Below are 11,774 nucleotides of genomic sequence, written 5' to 3'. Positions count from 1 at the left end.
CAGATCCAGTGTAACAAAGCCCTCCAGGACTCACTTGTGCAGAGAAAGGTTCTCACAATAGGAGCTGTTACTCTGGTGAGACGTGGCTGTTACGAGCCAGCAAGACTTCAAAAGTGCCTATATAAATAGAAAACTTGTGGAAATACAACCCCTAGAAGATATGCAGTGTACCAATATGTGCTTATCAGTAGCTTGTCCGTATTTGCTTTGGACTTCTTTCGAAGTTATTGTTTAGGGGGATAATTGACTATTTAGTCTTGTATTTTGGTTCACTTTAAACCTGTACCTGCTTCAGGCTCTGGTTCATTAAAGTCCTGCAAGGTGCCTGTAGCATCAGGGTAGTTTGCATTCTCTCTTCACCCTGCTTCCCTCGATGGCTGCATCAGTTTGTGCCTTGCCCTGGCCTGGAGCTGGCTCTCAGGGCCTGCAGATGAGGGCACAGGGACTGGATTGAAGCATGAACCAAGAGCAGTGGGGCTGCAGCCACCGTGTCTGTCATGAGGATCTCACTTTCAAAGGGTTTGTTTTGTTCTTAATCTTTGCTGTGGAAAGCTTCTGCACTGGCAGAGAAAAAAAACTGTGACGCTGAAGTCAGCCAGCTGAATTGGGAGGAAAGTGCAGGGGAAATTCCATGGAACTGATCAGACTTGTACCACAAGGTCACAAACCCAGAGCTTGTTTAGAAAGGGTGTATCTGGTATTTTCTGGATACTTGCAGAAATGCAGGGAGTTCATGATACTCAGGTATTAATTCATTCTGTTTATTTTTTTTTCCCTTTTCAAACAAAATTGAAGTTTCTCAGAGATGTTTCTGAGCTTTGTCCTATGTCCCCCCTCAGGTATGGGTTACATGAGGGAAGAAGGATGTTAGAAAGAATACCAGACATAATCCAGTTTAGAAGAGCTTTATATAGTCATTAAGAAACACCAAGTAACACAGATTCCACAAGCGTTGTCCCTATGCCCAAATGCAAGACTCTGAAGGGCAAAGCAATACAGAGCTGTGAATAGCTTATTGTATGCATTACTTATTTTCATTGGATTGACTGCCTTCAGTTTCTCAGTAAACTGTTTACAGAAGTTTAAGGATATTTGTAAGCCACATTCCATCAATATATGGTGCTACAGAATTGTCTTTATTTGATTATGTTTTTGTCTCTCAAAAGAAATTTAAGTCTTACTGTTGTACGATCAATATTTGTAATATTTTTTTTGTGACTAGATACCTTCTTAGACTGATAGTAGGAAAAGCAAGTGAAATAGTTTTGTCTAAAGTTTAGCATCCAACCTTATAATTTTCGAAAGCTGAGTTTGTAGAAACAGAGCAGCTGTTAAATCCTGTAAACTGCCTATGCTGTAAAGTAAAATTTCAGTAGAGACAGGCAGGGTTGAACACGTACCATTAGCCCACCAGCAAAGCAATTCTGATACAGCAACCAAAGAGTCACCTAGTCCAGAATTCAATTTATGGAAGTTAGGTACTATTTTCATGCCAAGACCAGTTTACAAAGTCTGGATATCCCAAAAAAACTACAAGCATCAGAAAGTTACAAAGAATTTAAGGTCAAAGCCCCCACAGAAAGCAGCACTTGCTAACAGACACCCCCAGTGTTAAGATTGATGAGAGCACCCAGCATCTGCACACAAGTGTGAAGGATTACACCTTCCTGCAGAAGTTTGCTGAAACCAGCAGCACGTACCTAGACTGGAAAAGAACAGAAAGCAAAGACTGATATCAGCATTATGTACTCCAGAGGTTTGAAAAAGCATAAAAAATGTTGGTTGATATACCAGCTTTCTTGTTACAATTGCAGACTTTACACATTAGTTATTCACATGAAGCCTCTGGAAAAGCAGGAATGTTCTGTTTTTATCTTGAAATGTGACATATTTTACTTGGTAGAATGAATTGTACTCTAGGCACTACTTAGCTCCATAGCTGTAGGAAGAGTTTCTGCTTGAGATGTTTAACGTATCTGTTAGCAAATTCAGAAACTGAAATGTAAAATCCAAGGCACCATGAAGACTGGAAATAGTCTTAATTCGGGGTGGTAGTTTAACGTCGAGTATCAGAGAATGCAGTTGAAAACATTGCTTATATCAAGACAAGCAACACAGTATTTTTATGTAAATAATGTCGTATGGATCAGTCTCAGTGAAGTGTCTCTCTTTGCTTATTCACTAAACAGCCACAATGCAAAATACCACATGGCAAACAGACATCGACTGAGAACTCTATTTTCCTGTGGTAGAGGGCTATGAAACATGAGCTATTTCATTGAGGGTAGCCTAACTTCATCATAAAAATGTTTTCTGGACCTGAACAAATAATGAGAAATATCCCTACTGAATGGAGTTTCAATATCTGGTACTTCCCTGGATATTACTCAACAGTAAGAAAAAAGCAATGCAGAATGTGGTGTGGGGGGAATATGCTTACCTGATAAAGGGTGTGTTTAGATTAGGTAACATGAGATTGGTGATTAAAAATGAGAGGGAGGCCACTAATTTGGTGGCTCAGGCTTTGCACTGATAAGGGAAATTTATTCAATGTTGTCCAAGCCAGACATAGCTAAGTTCAGTTTCCCTGTGCTCGCTTACATCCCAGCCGTGGGGCTAATGTCCAACAATTAGCTCATTCCTGCTGTTGGGAATGGTGTTACAAGAACAGAGGCTTGTCCATGCGTGCCACCAGGCCTGGCAGCATCGGGGACCAAAGAAAGTTTTAGGCACAAGGTTGACAGAGATGGAACACAAGGAAGAGCTGTTTAGTCATTTTTGTGACTATCATGTTCTCCTAATTCTAATACAGTTCTGGCAGTAGTTTTGGAAGAAAAAGATTCTCTGTAGGGCCTTATTATTGTCATGTAAGTGTCAGCATTTAGGTGGATTGCCTGAACTTTCCAAGTGGAATATATTGATCAGCAAATGGAAATCACTGAACAGAGGAAGTGCAAAGAACACTGAGTGTTCACTTTCTCTTCAAAATATCATGGAAATGTCTGGCAGATAATTGTCATTTGCTTTTCTTCAGTAACTACTCAAGACTTTTGGCTCCCCCATTATAAGCACTTGGACTAGAAACTCGCAAGCTGAGTTTATTAATCTTAGTGGATGTTTCTGCATTAAAGTGCTTCAAATGTGTTTTTGATTGAGCCAGGTATCCATCAGAGCAGACGTGTACAATCATTACCATCTGAAAGGGTCTTACTGCAATGTCTCACTGTTGTTAATTTTAATAATTTGGAAGAACTTTAAAAACACTTTGAAAAGTGAAAAAGCCAAAGGCATTCAGTTGTCAAGTACTACAGCTTTTGGAAAGGAGTTTGTCCCCCAAAAGAAGAAAAATACAAGTTCAGCAGCTCTGCAAACATTGTTTCCACGCAGCAAGAACAACACTTACAATTAAATAGGCAACAATTGTAGCTGATGTAAATTAGACTCTATGTGACTTGTAGGCTGCTGTAGATAACAGAAGGAACAAATTTAGTGTATAAAGAAGAAAAGGTAGTATCAAAGAAATTGAAAGATTCATCCTAAAGTTTCAGTGTCCATCCATATGCCCACAACTCTTGGTCTGCTGCCCTTCTTTGAATCATGTCTTCAATGGCACTTCCAAACTTTGGTAGCAAGACTTTGCACTCGCTGATTTCCACGTGTGGTACACTGAATATCCCAGCTCCACTTGTGTGCAGATACCTGGCTGGCACTCGGATCCAGCACAGCACTGCTAGGTGGAGCAGGTGTGTCTGTTAGCAAACACTTCCATGGCTCTGAGCATCTGTCTCACAAGGGCTTTTTCAGCACCAGAATGATTCCCAAGAGACAGACAGATGGTACCATCTGTGCAGTCTTCTGACTTCCAGCTTTAGTGCTCACTGCCATCTCACTGGGTACAAATTTTATTTAGGAATAACCTGTTCAGTTATTATTGTATGTATTATTTTATTAACCAGCAATCGATTCACATTTAGAATTGTCCTAAAACTTTGCAGGGCCAGTTGTCGTCTCCCTGCCTCTTTCATGGTTCTCAGGAAGCTCTTTTTGATAGAAATGAGTCACATCCTTAGAGCATGCTTCTCTCATTATCTTGTCAAAGCAGAAACACAGATAATGGAAAAATATACTTGGGGAGAATCACCAGGCTATGGACTTAGATGGGACCCAAAATCACTGGAAGTAGTCTTAGAAGAGAAAATGTTGAACCATGAGTGTTTCAGTAAATAGCATAGGAAAAAGAATAAATCATACTGTGCTGTGATTCTTAACAACAGATGTGTCCCTTATCTGAGCCTTATCTTCAGTTGGTTGCAGGTTTAAAGCTTTGCATAGTAGCTAAAAATACAGAAAAACATACTGTACATTCTAAGAGGGGCGATTAGTCTCCTGCTGGAGGAATGTCAGCTATTGTTCTCCTCCCAATCAGGGCAGTTTCAAGATGAAGCTAAACTCACTTTTTATTTTCCATCTCAAGTTTCCATGGTAACTATATGTAATCATCATATTTGTAAATAGCAACTACCCATTTAACTTCACAGCCACTCTGAACATTTTTTGCTACAATTTTAACATCCTTGAAATGTCCAACTCTTGTCTTCTTACGATTTTACTGTCAGGATACATAATTATTTGGGGATATTTCTGTTTAAGAAATCTTCAGTGATGCAGAAGCACTGTAGTACATCTGTGTATAATACAGCTGTGTGGGGGTCTGTACAGGCATACCTGCACAGGCACGTCATGAACATTGTCTGGCAATGGCACATCCCATTATAAGTCTTTATTTTTCAACTTCTTATAATGTTGCCAAGTTGAGGCCACTCAGGTTGAATGTCATTTGGCCCAATTCACATTCCAGAGATTTCTTTAGTAGTTTCAACTAACTTTTTTCAATTGTGGCCAAAAATGTGGCTATGGCAGAAAAGAACAGTTTGCCTTTGTGGACAGGATCCTTACAGCTTTTTCAGCAAGTCTGGGAACAGGGCATGGACGATACCTTGCTGTCACAGACATAGCTTTTTGTTGTCCTACTAAAAATTATCCCAAATTTGGCCAACTTTTAATCTTCTCAGAACTTTTATCTCTCATATGCGCAATCTAGATGTCCTAAAATTCATAGCTGGAAACTGGAATTTGCTGAAGTTTCTGTGTGCATTAAGCACAGTTTGGTCCATGAGAACTCCTACATGCTGCTGGCCATGATGATGATGATGATGATGATGATGATGGCTGCTGAGCCATCACCAGCTGACTGGGCAGCACCAGCCTGCTGCTCCAGCATGGAATGACACCTGATGCCTTACTGCCTATGCTTGGGTCCAGTGCAGTGCAGACTGGGGACAAGCGGTAGGGACAGAAACAGAGAGAAGGAGAATGGCAGAAGGACTCCCCTGTGAGACCTGCACATATGGTTAACATTAAACAGGTATTTAAAAGCTTTCAGAGTAAGGATGCAGAGCTTTTTCAACAAAGCCATTTCCCCAAATCTCTCAAATCCCACCCCTTGCAATCTTAGCCTCTTTCCCATTTCTACCCCATCCACCTTACACCCCCAGAACACCACTTCCTGTGGAATTAAACATCAATAATATAGCTTTTGGGTTTGATCAGAGTAAGTGGTCTGTACTGGAATCTTGTCAGTTGTTTTTCATTAGGAGAAACTGCGAATGAAGTGGGGAATGAAGTGGCCCTTTTCTTTTCCAAAGAACACACAAAGGTCCATTTCCTTGGGCACAGGAGGAATTAAACAAAGACAGTTCCTTTACTCAGCATCTAGTCCCTCCCAGTTTGCACTTGGCCAGAGAAGTTCATTCTGGCCATGATCCTAAAGCTTGTCCTTAGTGCCACTTTAGCTTTCTCTGGCTCCTGTCAGATGCTGTGGTGCTGGCTGTGCCCAGCCTGCCCAGGGCTGCACTGGCATGCAGCTGCCAGGGTTCACCCTTGCAGCAGGAGTTGCTGAGCGCTCTTGTACACAGTCTGTATTTGGGGTGGCAGGACTTAGTGTTTCCATGGTCTATTCCACAGAGAAACTTGTCTTTCCAACACTTACCCTGCCTAAAAGGTCACTGGTTATACCCATGAATTCTGGAACATAGCCCACTCACAACAGGACGTAAATTTAAAGAAACAAAAGCAACAGAAAAGTTCTTGCAGGTTTGTTTAACCAAAGTTAAACTGTTCCATTCCTGTGCAAAAATGATGTACTATTAACGAGAAATACCAGTTATTTGAGACATGCTTAAAACTTAGAAATACTAAAAAATATTCATATTTTCTTTTTTCCCTTCCACATTCTTGGAAATAATCCTAATTTTTGCAGATAGACACCTGAAGTGAAGCAAATAATTTTGGGTGATTCCTGCAGGAGTGCTGTTACCTGGTTCCCAGGTGCCTGGAAAACAGGCTATAAAGGCTGGGATCTGTCTGCAGTGGATTTTGTAATGCTCCTAACTTTGTGCTGCTTTAAGTAATTTTTTGTTGAGGTGTCTGGAGAAATAAAGAGAAAAGAGGCATCGTGACTTTAATAATAAATAAGATCAAATATACTCATTCACTTTAGCAGTGAAAAAATGAAAAAGGAAGCATAAATTAATAGGGTTTTTTTGTTTAATATAGCAAAATTATAACATTATCTTTCTTTCTTCACAGCACTGAATTAACCTTACTTCTCTTGTCTTTTGCAAAGCATTGGCATCAAATAAACCGCAATAGGTCAGTGACAGGGAATACAAATTAGCTTCCTTTTCTAAGTGCTATTGTTCTTACTCCTGATTCTGGCAAATACAGGGGAAAATTGGATGTAGTATTCCATAACACTCTCTGGGAATTGTCAAATTTCTACTGATACAAGATTGAATGATGTTAAACATTTATCTGTAGTAGTTTACTTATCTTGAATTTGGGAGTGGAGCTAACTAGTTCTATGTTGGATTTTTATTATTAAATTCTAACAAAAGAATTTGCCAGTTTTGTTTGTAGAGGCTCATGGTGGCTTAGAGCACTATAAAAACAGAGCAGGTGTTCACTCTGCCAGAACAACTGCTAATGGCCTGTAGCTCTGGGAAGTGTCTCTCCTCTGCTTTTGAAACTAAAGGAGATTATTACAGTGCTGTCAAAAATATTCAGCAGAGATGTAGCTGATGATTTGCATCATTCGAATAAGTCACAACATTTGTAAAGCCTCACTAAATGCCACAAGGCACTGGTCCTTATTGTAAGCTCTCACAACAGAAACATATGAAATATGTGTTTCCTTATTATTTACTCAACTTTTGAGCAACTATACAGTTTGTCTACAAAAGTTGTCCACACGTTTATCAATAGCACACAATGCTGTGTGTCCAATCAGGGCAAAACAAATCTAACCAGTAAATCAAGGATTCTACCTCATAGATTTATTAATCTGTGTAGTAACAGAGTAAGGTCCAGCTATTTATGAGACAGCGATATTTATATACATTCCAAAATCTGTTTAATTTTCTGTCTTTAATTTTCGAATTCCTGGCTTTTGGATGTTAGGGATCATTATGAAGTTCTCACCATGTTTTCTGTCACACATTTTCAATCCTCACTCTGATGGAACTAGTGTTTTGTCTGGTTAATTAACTACCTATATTACTTACTTTTATCATGTTGTGCTTTGGAATTAAGAGCCAAGCTGAGTGCCTGTTAACAACCCCTGTGCATCATGGAGAAGGGAGTGCTGCAGCACAGCACACTTTATGTTAGCTGGGCATGAAGGAGGTATGCTGAGTGAAAATACCTCTGATGCCCATAAAACGGAATCAAAAGCAATGGTTCTGCTGAGTAATAAATCATGTCTGATGTGAGCTAGAATTGTGCCACAGCTGGTGTGCACATGGACTGTTATTTGCAGAGGCTTTTGTGTACCTGATGAAGATAGCTGTGAGGGACTTTACATTAGAGGGAAGCATGTGTTCCATACAGAAATTAAACTCGTATAAGAAGGGAATGTGTCCACTCCTGAGAAAGGGCAAGAGTGAGGGATAATAACAACACTCTGAGGTGTTTTCGTATGGTTGATGTGTCAGTGAGGTTCTCAGAAAATCAGAATGCATGTGCACATTTCTTCTTCTGTATGCCACCCTTTGAATTGTGTTTGCCACCCAAAGTGTTTGATCAAAACATACATTTTTGAAGACTTTTAATGAAGGAGAATGAGAAGGCCTAAAGAGATGGCATTTTAAGCTTTTGGAAAAAAGTAAGAAGGAAAAGCATGAGAAGAACTCCTGGCTGGTGGAGAAAGGGGTAGGAATGGAAGAAGATAAAAATGAGAAATTCTTGTGAGTACTTTTATAGCATTCACCAGTCTTATTGAGGACAATCAAAACTGCCTAAAATCTACTTTTCCATTACCTTTTTGCCAGTTCTTAGGGATATTTTTTTTTTAATACAGGGCCATTTGAGAGTGCTGAACAATATAAACAAGCAATGAAAATATATCCTGGATTAACATGACCCCCACATCTCCATTGCATGTTCTTAATTGCAGGCCAGCAAGTTTTGCTTTCCTTTAGAATTTGTACCATGGGTTTAAAATACACAGACAGTACAATTCAAAACCACCAAAAAACACCACACAAAGTATTAAGAAGACAGTAAGTAATTCTCTATTTGTTTCATACAAGACTGTTACCTGGATAAAAATGTCAGAGTAGTGCAGTAGGTTCTATTGGCACCGGGTGAACGGATCCAAGGCAGTGATCTGCCTCTTCAGGCACCCCCAAGGGGACTGGAGATGCACAGGGTTCCAGAGCAGTCCAAGCAATTCCAAGTGAGACAGACAATAGCAGAGGAAATTCTTAGCAATGCAGAATAGTGAGGGGTGGGGTGTTGGGTGCTTCAAATATTATGGAATATCCCACCAAACACAGGAAATCATTTTGCAGCAAGTATCATCTCATTGTAGATGGTATCATTCCCTGCAGTGCCTTTGTTTTCACATCCTTATTACGACAAATTGAGTCCCCTCCAACAGATAGACTGCAGTGTCCAAGCAGTTTTTTGGTGCCATTACAGCAGCGATGACCTCTCATCCCCCAGACAGGTCTCTCTCCTCTTACCCAAACAAACCACACCCAGAGATGAGTTGCATGGTAGTGCTGGACACAGTATTTCTGAGTCACTATCATGCTCATTCCTGCTGAGACACTAACAGTACCATTCTTCTCGTACTGTAGCTGCCATTAATTGCAGTATTCCTCTGCGAGTGACCAGCATGAGGGACGAATGTCAGCTCACATTTCTGGAAAGTGTATTACTATGGGAGGGAGACATTTGAGGATAATTAGAAAAGAACAAGCTGCCCTACCCGTCATACATGTCAGCAAGCTGAGAATCAATTTGCATTTCTCCTACAGAGAACATTATCACCTCTACATTTTACTACTGAAACTATGACACTGCACAAGGGAGGTATCAGATGAACTTCAGTTTTATTAGTTTTTAAAAATAATATCCATTTTACTGTAATTTTTTCCAGCCACATTTATATGTGTGTATTTGACTGGTTGACAGGGGTTGTGCACCATACAGTTGATCTATAGTTAATAAATGAGGCTAATAATTGCACAAACCAGACAGAGATTGCCTTCTGTATGTGCTGCCAGGATGTAAGAGTTCAGATTGTTGCTTTGTCATCTCTTTGGTATCAGATTTTTGTTTGGGCTGGAATATTTTCTGCTATGATGTACAGAATTACACCAGGAGACAAGTTTGAACTTACAGTTGAACTTACAATAGTTTGCAGAATTCTGTCTGGCATAAAGACTAGCACCCCTGTGGTTTTAATAGTAATGCACAGTGGGATAACTCGTGAGGGTGTCAATGGTATTGCACACCCCTAAGTGAGGGAAACATCAGTGAAACCTGAGCTCACCTCATTTCTAAGACCTCCTGTAACCTCAGGGGTGTAACATCCCTCTGGATGCCAGGCTCATCTGTGTGGGCTGTGTGCTGGCCAGGGCTCCACTGGTTGTACTGGGGACTTTGCTAACCTTCTGTAAGCAAAGGCTGATCTGGTATCTTTCATTGTTGTCCCTTTGGGATTGGAGGAGATGTTGGTTTATCCACATTTGTCTGCCCGGGCTGGCCGTTTGCTACATCAGCAGGTCTCACCAGGGACAGGACACTGGGCCACTCACCTCTTGCCTCTCACCACTCGTCTGTGTTTGATGCCAGTATGACTCTCTCTGGTTTATGCATTCTTGTGCAACCCAGGACCAATCACTGATGTATTTGCTGTCCTGCCAGCAGCCCACGCTCTGGTAGTGTTGGTCGTGGTGCCCATCAGGAACAGGCCGGAGACAGTGGTGCTGTTTGTACTGACTTTTCAGGACAAATGCTCTCTGTCCAGATGTTACAAAGTTATGCTTCCTTTGCAGTTGTTGGGCAGTGTGAGTGTTGGCTTGGCTTGGGCCTTTGCCACAAGTGTGTAGCTCCACATGTGTGGTTTTGAGCACCAGCAGTACGAATCCTGCACGGCTGTCACTCGGGTCTCTTTTGCTGCATGTTCAGTAATGCCCACGGGCTCTGGGCTAAATTCCCCTGCCATACAGTGCTGCCTTGCCCTGCCCTCAGCAGGTACTCAGTGCTTTCTCAGGAGGCCAGTTCCAGATCTCTTGAGATGGGAGTTCTGAGTGTTTTGTCTGAGGATCAAATCATGACCTTCACAGAGCTAGGCAGCTCTAAGAGTTGTAGGGTTGGCTTGCCTCCATCATTTGGAGGATGGAGAATTAGAAAGCTCTCTTATAAATCATATCTGTTTTAATTTGCCGTGCTCTTCTGTTTCAGTTTTGTACATAGTTTAGTACAGTTCAAACGTCTCGAAAAGTTTCCTGGGTTTGCCTGCTGAGCAAACAAAAACTATTGGGAAAGCAAGAGATTTTCCGGAGGTGTTCCCACAGTCGCAGGACTGCCTTGCTGGGGTACTGGCACTCTTGGAGGCGCTGTTTAATCCATCCATCTCTTGCCGAAGTTTCAGTTCACTCTCCCGGCTCTGCTGCTGTTTCCTCAGCTCGTGTGCCAGGCTGGCAGAGGGCCCCTAATCCTTCCAGGAGGGGGACTGCACCACCCCTGAAAGAAGTGGGTTAAAACGTTCTTTAGTTTCCGAAACATGTTTTTCATAGGACCTGGGAGAGGTTTCCATGGAAGTGGGATTTTTCTTTCAAAAAATAGATGTGAAAACTAGATGGAACTTCCAGAATTGTGTTAGACAGCCTCAGTTTCTGCACCGTAAGCTGTTGTTCCACATGGCAATTGGTTTGCATTATGCATCTGAAACTAATGCTGCGAAAAGTGACAGCGAGCTGTGCTGGCAAGTGGTTTAATGGAATTATGCAGCAAGCCGAAGTCCATCAAGGCGGGGAGCAGCCTCCCTGGGATACTGAGACGTGTAGTTAAAACACTGCACTGATCTATTTCAGCGCAATATTCTTCTCTATCAGGGTGGGCGCATTAACTGCGGAGACTGCCGCAGCCGCTGCCGCCGCTGGCCCCGGGCCCGGGGCCGGGCCGCCGCCGACCCCGCCCGCCATGGCCGCTGGCCAGCGCGGTCACGTGCCCCGCGGCCTTCCGCGCACGTGACCTCCCCCTCCCCGGCAGGGCGGAAGTGACGTCACGGCGGTCGGTGCGCAGTTGTGCGGTGCGGCCGGCGCGGAGCGGCTGCCCCCTCCCGTCCCGTCCCGTGCCCGCGGGGCCGCGCACGCACCCACGCACAGGCGCGCACCTCCGCACGCAGGCGCGGGCACACGCAC

At 42.3% G+C, this 11,774-nt stretch overlaps 1 long non-coding RNA gene across 1 annotated transcript; it reads right to left on the bottom strand.

The window, feature by feature from the left end:
- Nucleotides 1–8,607: 8,607 nt before the first annotated feature.
- On the bottom strand, nt 8,608–11,531 carry LOC121662882. The gene is made up of 2 exons (XR_006015463.1): nt 9,899–11,531; nt 8,608–9,280 (listed from the first exon to the last, which is right to left on the bottom strand). It is a non-coding gene; the product is annotated as an uncharacterized LOC121662882 (long non-coding RNA).
- Between the last annotated feature and the right edge of the window lie 243 nt (nt 11,532–11,774).

This window comes from Corvus kubaryi, unplaced genomic scaffold (genome assembly GCF_017639235.1).
Source record: "Corvus kubaryi isolate FWS band 111438036 unplaced genomic scaffold, C.kubaryi_AGA036_p1.0 37264, whole genome shotgun sequence".
Lineage (NCBI taxonomy): Eukaryota > Metazoa > Chordata > Aves > Passeriformes > Corvidae > Corvus > Corvus kubaryi.
This window is presented reverse-complemented; position numbering and strand designations above follow the sequence as displayed.